Genomic DNA, 17,500 nt, shown 5'->3' with positions numbered 1-17,500 from the left:
ACCTGTAACAGATGTGTCGATTGTTAGCAGCAAATGGGTTGATTATGAACCGGTTCAAACGGGAACTAATCCCATCGAGTTTGTAATGAAACCATTGGCTGACCTTATTGAACTTTACGGAACAGGCCAAGAAATTGTACTTAAACAAAGCTCTGTATTACAAAGACACTGCTGACACATGAATGAAGTGGATAATACAGCAGAAAGTAATGAGGGTCTGAATAGAAGAGCCACATTTACTAACAATGGCGCAGAAGTGGGGTTGGTCAGAGTACCCCTTTGTGACGTGTTTAATATGGACAAGTTGTCGCTTGACGGTTTGGAGATCAAAGTCAAAGTGGATCTGACCAACAACGCTTTTGTTCTCATGGCTGGAGAAACTCCAAACAACTGATCATGTCTAGCACGCATCGCATATGCACAATGCGTGTTGCAGACAGTGTGAAACCAGAACATGTACAGATCATGCAAGGTCACAAAGGAAGCGCACTGCTACCAGCCATCTATACCTTAACCAGAACCCCTACGCATGCAAGGATCATCCCTCAAGGAGTCTTAAATCACACTGAGACAGATCTATTCCACGGTTTCATTCCTCAGTGCATCATTTTTGGGCTCGTGCAAAACGATGCCTTCAATGGGAACCTTGCAAGAATCCTTTCAACTTTGAGCTTTTTGACCTGCAAGACATTCCGCTGACTGTGAATGGAGAACAAATGCCTTATTCTGCACGGGATCTGACGGGTGGAAAAAAGATCAATGGTTACAACACGCTATTTTTAGGAATTGGAGACATGAATTGTGGACACAGTCTTGGCATTGATAGAGTGGATTGGGAAAATGATTACAGTTTGTTCCGTTTAGATTTGACACCGGCAGGAAGTGGACATCCCAATCATCTGATACCCCATCGAATGGGGAACATGAACCTGTCCCTGAAATTTGGAACTCAAACTAACTCAGTTTTGAGTTTAATTGTGTACACAGAATTTCAGAAGCATTTGGTCTATGATTTGTCTCAAGGCTCTTTCCAAGGGATAGGCTACCTGTCATCACCACCTACCCAGCCGGTTTCATCACTAATACGGACCCTCATGACCAACCTGGGACACATTGGGTGGCCATGTACTTTGAATTGCCTCGTGAAACTGAATTCTTTGACACCTACGAATCTCCTCCTGAAACTTACAACATGGATACCTACATTTTGCGGGAAGTTACCTATTATAACGACAAACCATTGCAAGGACTGAACTCGGATGTTTGTGGAGATGGTTGTTTGTTTTATCTCATTCAATGAGCACCGAATGTTGACATGAACACTGTTCAAGCTAAATTTAAACGATATGATTCTCAGTGGAACGATGCACAAGTTGCATGGAGTGTACACACTTCTTTTATTTCAGTAATTTATCCTAAAGTTAATGTTTGCTTTCAACAAGGTTGTAAGTCATTTCGCTGTGGTTACAAGAAATAAAATCACGTTGAAAGTAAAAAACAATCTTGTTTTTGTGTGTGTGTGTATTTGCTACTAAAAGGGAAGGGAATTCTATCTCGTGTACACAAATCGTTGAAGCTTCGTCTCGTGAACACGTCTCAGTTCAAGTGCCCCACCAGTATTATCATTTCTGGCCCTAGCAAATGTGGAAAACCAACATTTACACGCCAGATACTTCAACACGCCCCATTCGCAAGAGCCTGTATTGCTACGGTCAATGGAAAGATTGTTTTAAGGAATTGGTAAAGGAAGTCATGTTTATGGAGGGTATTCCCGACGACATTCCCACCTTATTTCCATCCCCTTATCGTCCTGGTTTGCTCGTGTTAGATGACCTCATGAGAAAGTGTAGCAAGAACGAGAGCATTTTGGATTTGTTCACCAAAGTGTCCCATCATTGTGACGTCACCTGCATATATTTGACACAAAACCTTTTTCCTTTTTCCAAGAAAGTTTTCCCGGAGCATTTCTCTTAATGCTCATTACATCATTGCTTTTAACAGTCCTCGAGATACTTTAGGGTTGAGGACACTGGCACAACAGGCGTTTTCTGGGCGCGTTTTCAAGACGCTACATCACAACCATTTGGATACTTAATGATGGATTTACATCCACGAACCCCGGAAATTTAACGATTGCGAACAAGGATCTTCCCAGCGTCACATTCATATCCCATCATTTACGAAGATAAGAAAATCTATGAAACCGATGAACCCTTTCCCGTAGATTTCACTTAACACCATGGCTTTGCAATTGTTGCATCACGAGAAGACAGTAAACAATCAAAGTGGTGATAACATGACTTTGTGTTCTGAAAAGATTGCAAAAGCTACCGAGAGAAGAAAACAAGAACTCATCAAGGCTTCCAAAGTCAATCAACATTTACCTTTTCTCTGCACTTGTTTTACAAGCAAAGGGAAACAGCAGAAAGAGATGATATCTCACGCTAGCAGGGGACAAATAGAAGCTATTAAAGAAGTTGCTCTTAATCTACTTAAAGGGAGCATTATGGTTCCAAGTTTATCATTTAAACACTTGAAACCATGCAAGTCGAAACTGCTATACTTGACTCGCAAGACACCTCGCCTGAAGAACAAAAATGAAGTTCTCAATCAACAAGGAGGATTCCTGCCAGCTCTCACCTCTTTGGGTGTTAAAATGAAACACGCACAAAAGATGATGTTGGTTCCACAACATTTACTGCAAAGCCTTCAGACAGAACCTTGCTTAACCTCACCTCTACAACTCACGACCTTGATTGGCTAGGATCAAGACATGAAACATATCACGGATTCTACTTTGCCGGAGGATCAAAAAGTGGCCTTATTGGATCAACTATTACAACGGTAATTTTTTTAATTTTTTTTAATTTTTTTTAAAAATGGAAACTAGTGGGCAGCACACAGCAACTGATCTTGTTAACTTTGTTTACTATCCGACTGGTTTCGTCTGATCAAACAGACTTTACCAGGTATTCTAACAAGATGTCTAAAGAGAACTAGTTTTATACATGAAGTTATAGTACAAAAGCATGTTCTGGTAAGGGTAATTGAAACCAGAACCATTTTTCATTTTCAGCTGGCCATTTATGCAATATATATCTTAATACGACTGAGCACATGTATCCCAGTCAAAGAACTTGCAAAGTCTTTTCAAATTCTCTTTGAAAAACTGAGATAAATTGCCGGAAATGTAAGAAAATTGGCGCAATAGGGAATCGTGAACTTGATTTTTAAGGCTGATTTGCTTCAATTCCCAGACGTCCATCCTCTCTTGACACTGGTCGTCGGCTCATACGTTCTTTTCCATTGATTCAACTTGGCATTGTAAAACACTTGACTGTTTTAACAGGTCTGATGAGCTAAATTCCCAAATTGAGTGTGACCTTGAAAGCTACAAGTTAAATTTAACAGTGGTTCAAAGGGTTAACTTTCCTTTCACTGTTGTTTTCGCAGTGGACCTCCAGCTTTGCTTTTCCGTTTCTCTCGCACTATTACCCATTAAAAAATCGGATACATCTATTCTATAGATCAATATTGTTTTCCATATGAAATGAGAGATGATAAGCATCTGAGGAAATGCCTTGACAAATTAGAGACAATATGAAAGGCTGCGTTTCTTCGTACCGTCTATAGACAACTTACATTTGGGCAGCGATTTGCTTTTTGCAGAAGGTCGTCCAAGTTCTGCTCTCTTTGCAGTTGGTCCGGATCCCCCTCTATTGTATCTTCCAGTTGTTTATAACGATTTAACTTTTTCAAGGGCCACTCCTTTTCCTTGTCACTTTGAAGGACGATGGATTTGCCCATTTTTGCCGATAAACTTTTTCAGTAGATGTAAATGAACTTCACCACTTCCTATCATCAGCAGTAAGCCTTTTGCATTTTGCTACGCAATCCTCTAGCTGCAAGCTTGCGTGTGCCAGGTTTAACAAGATGTAGGATTCCCTTTGGTACAAAATGAAGGAGGTGTATCCCTGGTTCCTGTAGTAACCAGTTTTTGTCCTTTGCCCAAGCTTTATATTTCATCAAACAATTTTTATAAAACGATACAAAATATCTCGCATAGTTTCCCACGCAAAGATTCAAAGCTTTTCTCTTCTTTCGCTAGATTCCACTTGTAATTAGTTTTGCACCCAACAACAGAAAAAAGAAAGGGAAAACAGATTAATTTGCCACTATCTCATATTTTTGTGCCGGAATATCTAGCATTTCTCAGCTTATTTTTCCTGTGGTCTCTATCGGAAAATATTGGAAAAGTCCTTTCCGAAATAAAGGATAATAGACCATATTCGTATTCTCAGTATTGGACTGGAACTAGCATGCAATGGAGGCTAATGCGGGGGAATCTTTTTAAATGCAAATACTTTTTAATATATTCCCCCGCATGAGCTTCCATTGCAAGCTAGTTCCAGTCCAATAATGAGAATATGAATATGGTCTATTGGAACTGCTTCTTTTCTTTGCACTTGTACTTGAAATATTCAATCAGACCAAATTTTGTTTCCTAGATAATTTCAAGGGATTTCGGGCTATCGCGAAAATTGAATACATTAATAGGAAGATCTTTCCAAGGTTTGATAATTCTGACAAAGAAAGAATTTTTATAACAATTCAATTGGCGAGTTTGGTTTGTAACTTATATGGATGGTTTGATCTGGACTTAGTGTTCCTGCTTGTCTCCAAAGCTCCTTATTGCTGACTTTTCTAGGACATCAAATCGGCAAGATGTTCCTCAAGCTCTTATTGATGAACACCTGCAACGTCAGCTCCAATCCCTTAGTCAGTTTGTTAGCGCTGTCGATTGCCATAATGGTCTCGGCATCGCAAATGCCTGTCTTGCCATTCCAATTCGTGCCTCAATGTCCTAATCAGTGACTCCGTTCTTCCTTACCATGCTCCCAAGGTATGTGAACTCATCCACTTCCTAAATCCACCCGCTCAATATGGACTGGCCTGGCAAATTTCCAGTTTCCTTCACTTGAATTTCTTAGACGGTACGTTCCTGTGTTCTCCATTTTTCTAGGACCAGCTAAATGTATTTCTCTCATGAACTCTCAAAAAAGTGGCCTTTGTTCGTCTTGTCCAGTCTTGGAGGATGTTACTGATAGACACCTCGAGGGCCTCTGAATGCTGTACTTTGGTATGGCCTTTGCTAGTTCAGGTAAGGTTTCACTTCTTCCTCTTGAAGAGAAAACTGTGCAGATTCCATTAGGCTGGAGAACAAATTAGCTTGCCTTCACCGATGTGTCCCATGAACTTAATGCTGCTATTAGTTCAACTTGAACTCCCACAATTCTTTCCGTCAAATGATGTAGGGGACATTAACAGCTTTGTTACTGGACAATCATTTGCGCATCTTTGACCAACTTCCCGTTCATGCTCGCACTCATCAAGTTCCAGTTCATTCCTATGTTCTGTGTGGCTAGCTAACACATTACCTATCGGCCAAAGTTTTTCACCTAGATCTAGGCGAACAATCTGTGTTTGGAATCTTTGTACCATCTGTCGCTCCACTTCTTCGCTATTTTGAAGCACGTTCGAGCCCAACTCCTGAATTTTGACGCAAGAGATGGAGGGATGTCAAATTCACCCTATCTGAGTATGGTCGTGATGGGTGCACTTCATCTGATTGACCAGTGTCTACCCGTCGATAGGAGTCATGCCAACTTAACCTTGAAGTCAGTCCGTGTTACGGAAAATGGGTTTGCAAGAGACTTAAAAAATTTAGCAAGAATGGCACACAAGGAGGGTAGAAAATGTCGACGGATTGACTCAGTCTGATTGACTCTAATTAACCCGACCCGACTTGTCCATCTAAAAGTTGGTCCATCTTTCTGGAAGTCGGCGAATTGACTCAGGTCGAGTTGTGGATCCAAGATGACCCAACTCAAGCTGTCTCTCCAAAGGTCAATCTGTCTTATGTGAATGTGTGTTTGCGAGAGACTTAGAAAAATCAGCAAGAACGGCTAATAGGGAGGATAGAAAATGTCAATTGATCATTTTTTTTTTACAATAAAGAGAGAGGTTCAAAAAGTTCTAAAGCAAGATTTTAAGGAGGATCGAAAGGCTTCTTTGACCACACAGAAAATGCCACCCACATTGAAAAACTAGAAATGAAGCATGTTTGGTTTGGTGATGGCGACAACTACAAACAAATTTTTGGAGGTGCCATGGATTCTCCCATTAGTCCAGTCTTAGCCGACCTTGTTCACTTTGGACCAGAAAACACCAATGGGCAAGACGTGCCTTTTCTAGACACCATTACAAGTAGACACAGAACAGAAATTCAAGTGGATGTTTACAGAAAACCGACACACACCGGCTGTTATCTCGATTTCTTTTCGTGTCTCCCTTTGTGCCACAAAAGATCCATGGTTAACACTTTGCCGAAAAGAGCAAACAAGATTCCGTCAACTAATAAAGGGAGACGAGAAGAAACGCAACGAGTCACAGCCATTCTGCGAGATAACAACTATCCCATGTCCTTTATTCAAAACTGCAAGAGGGCATTAACGAAACAACCCGCCAATAACAACTTCCATGGCTTTGTAGTGCTGCCGTATGTACCGGGCATTTCCGAGAATATAGGTCGCACTTTGAAACAACAACAAGTCAAAGTAGCTTACAAACCACAACTAACCACCAACGGCCTTTTTCCGCACTGCAAAGAGCTAGACGATTCTGACCGCCAGAAATCAGGCATAGTGTACAAAATCAATTGCACATAGTGTAATTTTGTGTACGGCAGTGACAGGTGTTGACCAAAACTCCAAAGTTGCAAGCCATGTCCACCATTTCAGCCACATCATGATCTTTGAAAATGTCAGGGTCGTTGGCTAATTACGACAAGCGACTTTTCCTCGAAGCCTGGCACTCTACTTTGGACCCGACCGCTGGGAACGATCATAGCTTACTTTCAGAAGGCATCGCACGAGCATGAATGAGCATGGCCATGCGTGCAAGCTCATCACCTTAAATTGCCTATGATAATGAACTTTGCTTTCATATCACTGATGAAGGCTTAAGAATAAGCTGAAACGTCTTGAAATTATCAAGAGTCTGAGGCAAAACCTTTTTCCATAGAACTTAAGATTTGTACTTATTTGCATTCTCAAAGAAAAACTATGGTGTGGAATTTCTATCTCCATACAGCTTTTTTAAAAATTACTCACGTTGTACTGGAATTTCGTTTCCTATATCACATATTAGATAAGACAATTTGAAAGGGCTTAAGAACTTTGAAAACAATACTACATCACCAAGTTAATTTTTCGGATATTTAGAGATCCCAAAAAATCTAGCATCCTCAAATGTCTGCAAGATTAAGAGAGGTCAATATGAGGATGATCATAAACACACAGAATCCAAGTCCATGCTGGTTATTGGGAAATAGACAGAACCATGGCATCTCACACTCAACTGCAGATGCAAACTTAAATGGAACCACCATTGAGCACATGTCATGCATTGTAGGAGAAAGCAGCGTAAATATATACGTTGCTGGTAATGTGCATTTGGTAACATTATTAGACATACCTTCGATCTGCTCATTATTCCTTCACTTGTAAAAATAAGGAGCTTGTCTTCAACATCTTCCCAGGTACCTTCACACAAATTACGACATAAATCCTGATGCTTGTTTCCTTTCAGTATCTTGCCCACCATTTCTCCGCCAAATTCACGCTCTATATCCTCCAGATCTTCAGGGGTTAGATTATCACCATCTGAATCACTCAAGTTATCATGATACCGAGCTCTCTTTGCTTTGGGTTCAGTGTCATTCCCTTTCCCAGACAATGAAGTACTGAAGTGAACGAAATATTGATAGTTTTTTCCAAGAATATAAAATGTTCCTCCTGGCCCTACATAAACTGAATCTCCTTTGTTAAGAGTTTGGCCTCCGACAGAACTTCCATTTTTTCCCAGCTGAAAAAGAAAATTAACAACATGACATAGTACTTACCCCTTTCACCCCTAAAGTAGGTCCCACTGACAAGTAACTGTTTGATATTACACAGTCTAAACTAATAAGTGCTACTCTTAACAGGGGAAAGGTTAATGTGGATTTATATCTAAAACACAAGTAATACAGTGTACAATTATCCAACATATTAATATATTATTGAATGTTCTGTAAATGTACTGCAAATGTACTGAAATTCAATACCGGGAAAGTACGGGCTAGAAAAAGTTTCTCACAATCGATAGTTCTTTACTTGTATTATCATACTTAACCACTCATTCGGGCTTAATGTCTTTAAATAGCCAACAACAACCCTTCAAACATAGGAAGTCTTAAATTGAAATCCGCCATCTTTGTTTTTGTGTATGCAAACCACATTGACATAGCAACAGTCAAGGAATCCTCCGGATGACAAGATGTACTAGATGTAAACGAGGAAAACACAATTTAATTTGCAGACTTGAATCTTAATCCAGAGTGTAGAGGGTTGTCCAATACACACAAATGGAATCAGCTCGACATTTTCTTGAAGATAACTAGTCAAGCAGAGGTCAGGTTGTGTTGTTTGCGAAAGTAAAGTAACAGGAATTCGTATTTCAAAGGTTCCAGGAACTTTCTGAAAACAGAGACCCGTCTAGTTTGTGACGAGCTGTCACCTGAAAAGTCGACCCGATTTTTGGAAATGTCAGGTGGAGAGAGAGAATCGTGTATGTGAAGATACTGGAGGTGGTGAGGCAGCCTGAAAATGGTGACAGGTGGTGACAACCTGTCTAGTTCGTGACAGGCCGTCATTTGAAAAGTCGACCAACTATTGGAGATGTTGGGTGGTGAGAAAATGTGTTTGTGAAGTACACTGGAGACAGTGAGGCCATCTGAAAATGATGACGGGTGGTGACGACCCATCTACTTCATGACGAGCCGTCGTGAAAAGTCGACCCAACTTTTAGACATGTCAGGTGGTTAGAGACTTAAAACAAATCGTGTTTGTGAAGTACCTGGAGGTGGTGAGGCCGTCTGAAAATAGTGATGTGTTGTGACGATCCATCTAGTTCGTGACAAGCCATCATGTGTAAAGTTGACCCAACTTTTAGACATGTAAGGTGAAAATGGTGACGGGTCATGAGGACCCGTCATTTTAAGAGTCAACCCGACTTTGGAAATGTCCTGTGGTGAGAGGACAAAAAGTACACTGGAGGCGGTAAGGCTGTCTGAAAATCGCGTTTCTGATGAGCAGTCATTTAAAAAGTGAACCTGACTTCTGGTAAATGTAGAACATGGGGGCCCCTAGTCCTACGTCATTTGTTTCGCGTGATTTCATTCCACCAGGACACCGTTGTTTCTTTGTATATGTTTAATATGTCACTCGTTTGTAATCGTCGCGTAATATAGAAGGGATAGCGTCCAAGGTGAATTAAACAAAAAGAGACAGGATAATAAAAAGAACGGCGGCTGTGAGCTTACAAAGACCGCTGGAAACGAATTTGGGAGTGAAGTGTTAAAAAACGCAAAACTTATGAAATGAATTATTGTGATGCTGCATTCTTCCAACAGATTAGCACTCCAATGAACGATATGATATATGAAATGAATTGTATACTGAACTGCGGATATGAAATCAAGTAAAGCTATGAACCTCGCAGGTAAGGATGCAATTTGAGCAATTGCGTAGAGAACCCCGAAAATTTCAGGACTTCAAGCAGGGTTTGAACCCATTACCTCGCAAGACGGGTGCAACGCTGCAACCAACTCAGCGCCAACTGAGGTATGAAGCTACTGATGTTGGGAGCTGGTCATTTTCCCGTGAGGATTGAATCATTGAACAAAATGATATATGAAATGAATCATACACTCCCAGGAGGGAGGTGGAGGGGATACTTGGGTCAATTTTTGCTGGGTATGTGTCGCTGGTCTCTCCCCCTTTATAGTCTATTTTATGGCCAATTGTACATCCCATTTTAGTCACTTTTGGGTAAATGTAATTTTAGCGATCACAACAGTTACTTTCTGTTTATTCATAAACCTTACATAAAGCCTTTTAATAGTAATTTCAAAACGGAATATAATGCGACTAGTAAATATTAAATCAACGGGGCTACAATTCTTTCTGTAACAACGTTTTTTTACCGCCAAAATTTTCTTACCCCCAAAATCCTGACAATTTGCGAGCCCATTCCACTATGTTTAAAATGCAACCCCATCATAGTCAATCCAGTCGTGAAAATGTGACCTGATCAAAGGGCACATCGCCATTAGCCCATTGATAGGAAGCACCCCTCCCCCCTTCCAGCATAAACTGAACTGCAGATATAAAATCAAGTGAAGCTATGCTCCTCGCAGTTATGGACGCAATTTTAGCAATTGTGTAGAGAAGCCTGAAAATTGCGCCCACAACTGTGAGGATCATAGCTTTACTTGATTTCATACCCGCAGTTCAGTATATGATTCATTTCATATATCATTTCGTTCAATGATTCATTCCTCACGGGAAAATTAGAATGCACAAATGACCAGCTCCCTATGTCAATGGCTTCATAGCTCAGTTCATAAGAGCATTGCACCGGTATCGCGAGGTCAAGGGTTAAAAACCCCATTGACGTCCCGAATTTTTCAGATTTCTATACGCAATTGCTAAAATTGCGTCCACAACTGCGAGGTCATAGCTAAACTTGATTTCATATCTGCAGTTCAGAATATGATTCACGTCATATATCATTTTCTTCATTGATCAATTCCACACGTGAAAATTAGAACCCACAAATGACCAGCTCCCAACATCAGTAGCTTCATAGCTCAGTTGGTTAGAGCGTCACACTGGTATCGCAAGGTCACAGGTTCAAACTCCGTTGGAGTCCATACTTTTTCAGGCTGCTCTACGAAATTCCTAAAACTGTGCTCATGACGGCGAAAAGCACAGCTTTACTAGATTAGCATTCCGTTTTTCATGAAGAGTTTAAATCTGTTCTCGACTGTGACGCGTTTTGATGATTAATATTGGGCAATAGTTTTGAAGTTCTTTATTTGCTTTTGCTTTTGTCAGGGGCACCCAACGTCAATTTTCCGAAAATATCTGTTCGGAAGACAATTTGAGATCAAGAATTTTAGGAACATTTGTTTTAAAATTCCTTCCTTACCTGCCTGTCCTAGGATTTTGAACATCTAAAACATGGTATAATTCCCCATTTTAACGGATTTTTGCCCTAAAAAGGTCACCTAGAATTTTTGGGAGCCTTTTCTATGGCTGAAATTTTCGAAAGGTAAGTTTTGATCCCTATAATTTTCGGATCACCAGACTTCCAGCTAGAGAATCCAAACGGATGAAAATTTTTAGGGGATAAAAGTATGCCTATATCTACCGTTTGAACACTAAAATGCGTTAAACAATGCTATGTTTAAGTGGTTTTGAACTATATTCTCGTTGGGTGCCCCTGTTTTGTCTGTTTGGCCTCAACAAATAAAGATGGATTTCTGGAGAAAGCCAATAATTTGGCGATCGAGCTTCGTTTCAATTGAGCTTGTTTCTCCTCGAGAATGGCTGTTCTCCATATCTCTTCAGGCGGTGGATAATGCTGTCCCAGTTTTGGAGTGATAATCAATTGGTGGAGAAACGGGCCAGACAACTAGATTTCATCTTCAATAACACAAATACTAAGAAACACTCCTGGTTCTACTACAACCTCGATTACCAGAAGTATCTGTCGTAAAGTCGTAACCAAGTCGTTATCCCCCACAGGTTATAGGTATACTGTCCTTTTCTGGAAGGCCTTTCCGTGTATTGTTGTGACACTAAAGAAGAAAAGGAAACCATTTTTTGAACGATTTTGGTATGAACGCTTTCAGAACGACGCATTCAACATAAGTAAGTGCTATTCTCGTCAGTGTTGACAATTGTTTCCACAAATCCTTTGTTAGCCGACGCCATACAATTGTGTTAGGGTATAATTTTGTCTACAAACGAACGAAAAATTTGATGCAACTGCGATGCTCTCCTTCTCTTTTCTTTTCTTTTTTTCTATTCTAGTGAACATTTATAATTGTCCATGCACTTATCGGTATTTAGTCGCTACTCTTTGGGAACGACAAATGAAACAGTACTGAGCAGCTTGTTGCCAGAGTATTAGGTAGTTTAAGATACCACGACGGCTACGGCAAAGAAAACGTCACTTCAAAATATACGTTTGAGCTATTCTAAGTATTTCATGATTATTCCATATATTATATTATAAAATATGGGCGACGTATTCTATAACTGGATTGGTATGGACGAATTTGAAGTAAAGAGTGAGACTGAAAGATTTACTGTAGTTTGTCCACGTTGTCGTCAAAACCTTAAATTTGGTCATTTCACGTAGTAGTTTTGACGAGTACGGAGAGAAATGTTCAAAAAAGTGTTCCGCACGTGCAGCACGAGCATTTCGCTTCTTTTAACCAATAATATTACTGCTTTTTGACGTTGTCGTTGCCGTAGCTGTCATCGTTTCTTAAACTCCTTCTTAATGTCTCTACGAACACGAACAAACGAAACATTCACCCATTTATAAAATAGTGAAAGTTAAAAACTGTTTAAATGTTTGACTAAACGTTTTCGATCTTGTGATCATCTTCAGAGTGATTAAATTGCATAAACCAACTGTTTTATATTTGTGGTTACGTAATACCAGTTCCCATGGGGTATAGAGTAAGGTGGAATGACTGGACTTGTTTATTTAGGACTGGTTTGAAGCGTGCGATGTAAAATGCCTCTTTTATTTTTCTCTTTGTCCATGAGTGAGCCTAAGTCAAAATTTGTGTTCGGGGTGTTTCTTTAGGTGTTTGGCCGGTTCCGATTGTTTGTTTATAATGGAATGTTCGTTGACACGTACTTCCAGATTGCGTGCCGTTTCACCAATGTAAGCTTGATTACAAGTACACGTGCCTATGTATATTACGTGTGATGGATGAATGTTTTTGTCTTTGAGTTTGAAGAGAGTTTCGATCTTGCGTGTTTGCCACAAAATATGCAAGTTAAATGTCCATTTGGTGTATTTGTTAAGTTTTGTCATGAATTTCTTACTTTCAAATTCATTTCTCCTACAAAACGGTAGTTGAATGCCGATTTTTGTTCTTTCATCAAACCAGTGAACAGGGATAATCGTCTCATCATCTCTTGCCGTTGGGTTTTCAAAATCGTTAATAACCTCATTAACGAATTTGGCGGGATTTCCAGATCGGATGAAAGATTGTTTGATAGCTTGTACTTCTTCTTGCCAATTGGTGGCTATTCGTTTTGCTCTGTGGAGTGCACATAGGATAGTGTTGCGTTTCCATTTATGTGGGATGGCCGATTTCCAGTGTACTTGTAGTTTCCCTGGTTTTTGATGGACTTTAGTAATAAATTTCCCTCTTGATGGGTAAAGGCGGTGTCCAGGAAGTGTTCCGGGTTTTCTTCTACTGTAAACTTGATGTTTGGATGGTAACTGTTGAGATTTTCAAGAAGAATGTCCGGGGCATTGGCTGTCCTTTTTGTGCAACAGTCGTCAACATATCTGTTGTAGAAAGGAAGGTTTAAAGGTGTTACAACATCGGTTTCCAATTTGCACATAAATGTGGGTGAAAGAGGGTTTCCCATGCTGCAGCCGTCTACTTGTTTGTACAGTTTCCCGTTGAAGGTGAAAGTGGTGCCTTTGATGACTCTTTCTAGAAGCCTTTTGAAAATTGGCGTTGGTGCGACCTGGGGCAGTTTCTGTTGGTTGTAAATTTGATCGATGATATGGTTGATGGTTTCGTCCAAGGGGATTTCAGTGAACAAGGTTGTGACATCATAGGAGACAACAATTTCATCTTCTTCAATCGTTTGATCGTTGAGTTTATCGGCAAAATCAAGTGTGTTCTTAATAGTGTGATGATTCTCCGCGAGTGGTGCTAAATATTTTGCAAGCGCTTTAGCCATTTCGTAAAAATAAGTTCCACAGGTGCTGATGATGGGCCTAAGTTTGAGGTTCGCGGTTGTTATGAGTTTGTGGTCCTCAAACTTGTGGGTTTTTGCTGTGGCGTAAAGACGAGCTGGTTGATTACAGACTGGGCGGATTTGTGTGAGATCCAGGGTTGTGGGAGAGTTTTTCCTGAAGTTACGGTAGAGGAAGTCTTGGAAGGATTTCAGGTCTGACAGTGTGCAGTCAGTTGTGGTTTCATACTTTCCTTGGCTGATACCTTCTTCAATCATGGTTTCAAGTTTTCTGATGTAAACTTCTCTAGGGATAATAACCACTGTTGAATGCTTATCCCCACGCAATACCGTAATGTTTGGGTTCTCTGATAGCCCACGAAGCGATTTCCACGTGTTGTCCGGTGTGTTGTAGATGTTCTTTGTGAAAATGTCTGTTTTTTTTTTTTGTTTTTTTTTTTTTTTTTAAATTCCAACTTTATTGAACATACACACGTGCAGTTAACATTCACAAAAGAAAAAAATGAAAATGTTTGTTGAGGTGCGGAGGAAATGATGAAAATCCTCTAATTTTTCTTGTTCAACAGTGTTTCCCACACGATGGACATAGGATTCAAATTCTGTGGTAAGGTTGACTTTGACAAATTTACTCTTATCGACAAAGGTGCGATGGAGGCCAAATTTCAAGTGTGATTTCTCCGTGTCGGTCAGCTCATGGTCAGTCAGGTTGATGATTGGTACACAGTATTCCCCATTGCGTCTTAATCGATTTCCTTTGGCAAGTAAATGGTTGATCTTTCTGTTTTTGGTTTTGAGTGAGTTACGGCGCTCGGTTGAGAGTTGTTGTTCGATCAATCTGGTCATAAATTTATAGGCGCCGCGCCCATATTTATTGATGATCTCGTAGTTCAGTTTTATAGCACATGGCAGTGTGTAATCTGAAGATGATCGCTAGATCGAAACATTTTAACTGTTTTTACTTTTTACTATTTTATAATTTTACCGGCGAAATGCACATATATTCACCCATTTATAAGTGCTGTTCTGTACGTCGTTTATTGTTGTTCAAGTACATGTTGGAATTTAACCCGTGACTCTTTGAGAACGAGTCATACAACATTTCTGAGCAGCATATTGTCAGGGTATTAATTTTGCTATGAACGAACAAAACATTCACCATTTTTGGATGATTTTAGGATTAAGCGTGCAGCGATATTTGCTACACTTGAAGAACGAAGCATTCAACATTTCAGAGCGCTACATGCACGTATCGATATTTAAGCTGCCACTCTCTGAGAACGAGGCATACAACATTCTTGAGCAGCATGTTGTCAGGGTATTAATTTCGCTACCAACGAACGAGACATTCGCAACATTTGTAAATTTGTGCTATTCTGGACGACGTTTATACTTGTTCATGCCTCCACTCTTTGAGAACGAGGCATACAACATTTCTGAGCAGCAGTTGTCAGGGCATTCGCCATTTCGGAGCGCTATTCTAGTCAGTCATTATGTCCTTTTCTGAGCTGAGCATGCTGTCAGGGTATTACGGACACATTTGCAAAATTTGTGAATGCTTTTCTAGTTGATGTTGTCTATGTGTATATGATGTTTTAGTCGCTACTCTTTAAGAAAAAGCATACAACATTCTTGAAAAGCACGGCCTCCTATGTTCATCGAAGTTTTTATCTTTTTTTCACCACCTGACACTTCCAGTAGTTGGGTCAACTTTTCAAATGACAGGTCACGACCTGATCGGATTGTCACGACCTGTCGGGATATTTGAAGCTGCCCCAGGCAGTTTGACTTCCAGCAGTAAAGCTTCCTTCCTTTTTAAACTTCACCAAGGACATCCGGTGAGTCGGGCCATCAACAGCAATTGACGACCCGACTCAATTCATGCATATTGGACATGTGTGAGAGTGTAAATTGTATCCATATTGGCTCCACCATCAGAACAGATTTCCCTTGTGGTCGTTAAACAGGGTTTTATATGTCAGTTGTATGCAATGCTATCCCGCCATAGTTGCTGTGAAATAAACGCCGGAAATCAAGTTTAATCTGTCTAGCAGGCTTTCTACGAGACCCCTATTAAAAAAACGATTGATTTATATATTTCCATCGAATGAGGAGAGTGAATCGTTTCAGTAGTTTCTACAAAGCCAACAATTTTAACTACATTTCAAGTTATGTTTATTTTTATGGCCTGGAAAAGAGCATAACAGTGAAAGTCGTCTATAGATTGCTGGATTCAGTTTTCTCGCTCTAATATAATGATATTTTGGACTGGTTTGACTGAGATTTCAGTATGAAGCCAATGTTACCAAGACCAATACTGTATTCATATATCTGAAGATCCTGCCAAACGTCCTCCTTGGCAAAATGACAGATCGGAAAAGATAATACAGTAGGGGGTAAACTAATAGACGAGTTCACGCTCTTGAGTGCATCATGGATAATCAGGGCAAGATGGAAAGAAATTGAAAGGTTTGTAAGGAAGTTCAAAACGATGAAGAGTATTCATGATATGCAATTTTGGATTTTTTTTATTTTCCAAAACAGAAGATATGCGCTCAATGGTGCGCAGGATAATTGTGGAGAGAATGGCTGTTGTAGAAATTATTCATTAAACAAAGTTTCTGCCATACATTTCCTGTAATTTCAAAGGCACAAAATTACAGAGAATTTATGGAGACAAAAAAGCAATATTTAGGAATTCCAAAGAACGGATACCAAGTCTTGTTCACTTCAGTTGTGAACATGAACTTATTAATTTTATTTGGTTTATGAAGGCGAACGTCTATAAAGTAGAGTCATGTACGGTATATTTTGCTTTGAATTTCCACACAAACCTTTGAATTTCCCGCCATGTGCCCTGATTACCCATGATGCATTCAAGAGCACGAAGTCGTCTATTTGTGGCACTGCAGAATGCAGAACCTGCGGAACCTCAAGAAATGACTGTTTTTATTGAAACCCTAATAACTGTACCCGCCGATTATTGCATTCCAGTTGCCAATTCTTGCTGTTATCTGCATATTTGCACCATCTGATTCAAGTTAGAGCGATCGACTTGGGGGTTGCGTGACAAGTCACAATAACAATGACCATCTCCCAAATTCCCTGCGTTCAATTATTGGTGTGTGTTTGGTTGCTACCAAGGTATGGTAGGAAGGAAAAAAATTGTGGCTTCCGGCTACACGTTTTTCCCTCTGTGCGAAAAAAGTTGATATTTGGAAAAATTCCATTTACAGTCGAACCTCAATTATCCGGACGCAGGGGACGAGACGAAATAGGCAGTGTGGCCCAGTGGTTAGGACGCTTGCCTGGAGATCGGGATAATACCCGGTTCACGACCTGCTCTGGACACTCGTTGAATTTGTTCCTGGTAGCTCCTGGTTCCACTTCAGCTTGCTGTACATGTAAATAGCAAAAAATGGTTTGTCTCCGGCCAGTTGGGATCTCTAACAGTTGTAGTTGTTGTGTTCTGTTGTTTCGTTATTGTATGTCATGCCCCCCGAAAAGACCATACATGGACAGCGGTCAATTACGTATGTATTATGTATTGTAATGAAATAGTCCAGGCGGGTCTAACTGTTGCAGGTCGCAGGTTGCAG

The 17,500-nt window shown here is 40.2% G+C and overlaps 1 pseudogene; it reads right to left on the bottom strand.

The window, feature by feature from the left end:
- The window catches only part of LOC137999444 (bifunctional polynucleotide phosphatase/kinase-like), a 244,082-nt pseudogene that overhangs the window by 156,413 nt on the left and 70,169 nt on the right, over positions 1 to 17,500 (bottom strand).

Source organism: Montipora foliosa, chromosome 1 (assembly GCF_036669935.1).
Source record: "Montipora foliosa isolate CH-2021 chromosome 1, ASM3666993v2, whole genome shotgun sequence".
Lineage (NCBI taxonomy): Eukaryota > Metazoa > Cnidaria > Anthozoa > Scleractinia > Acroporidae > Montipora > Montipora foliosa.
Note: the sequence above shows the minus strand (reverse complement) of the source record. Positions and strands in the feature narration are given on the sequence as shown.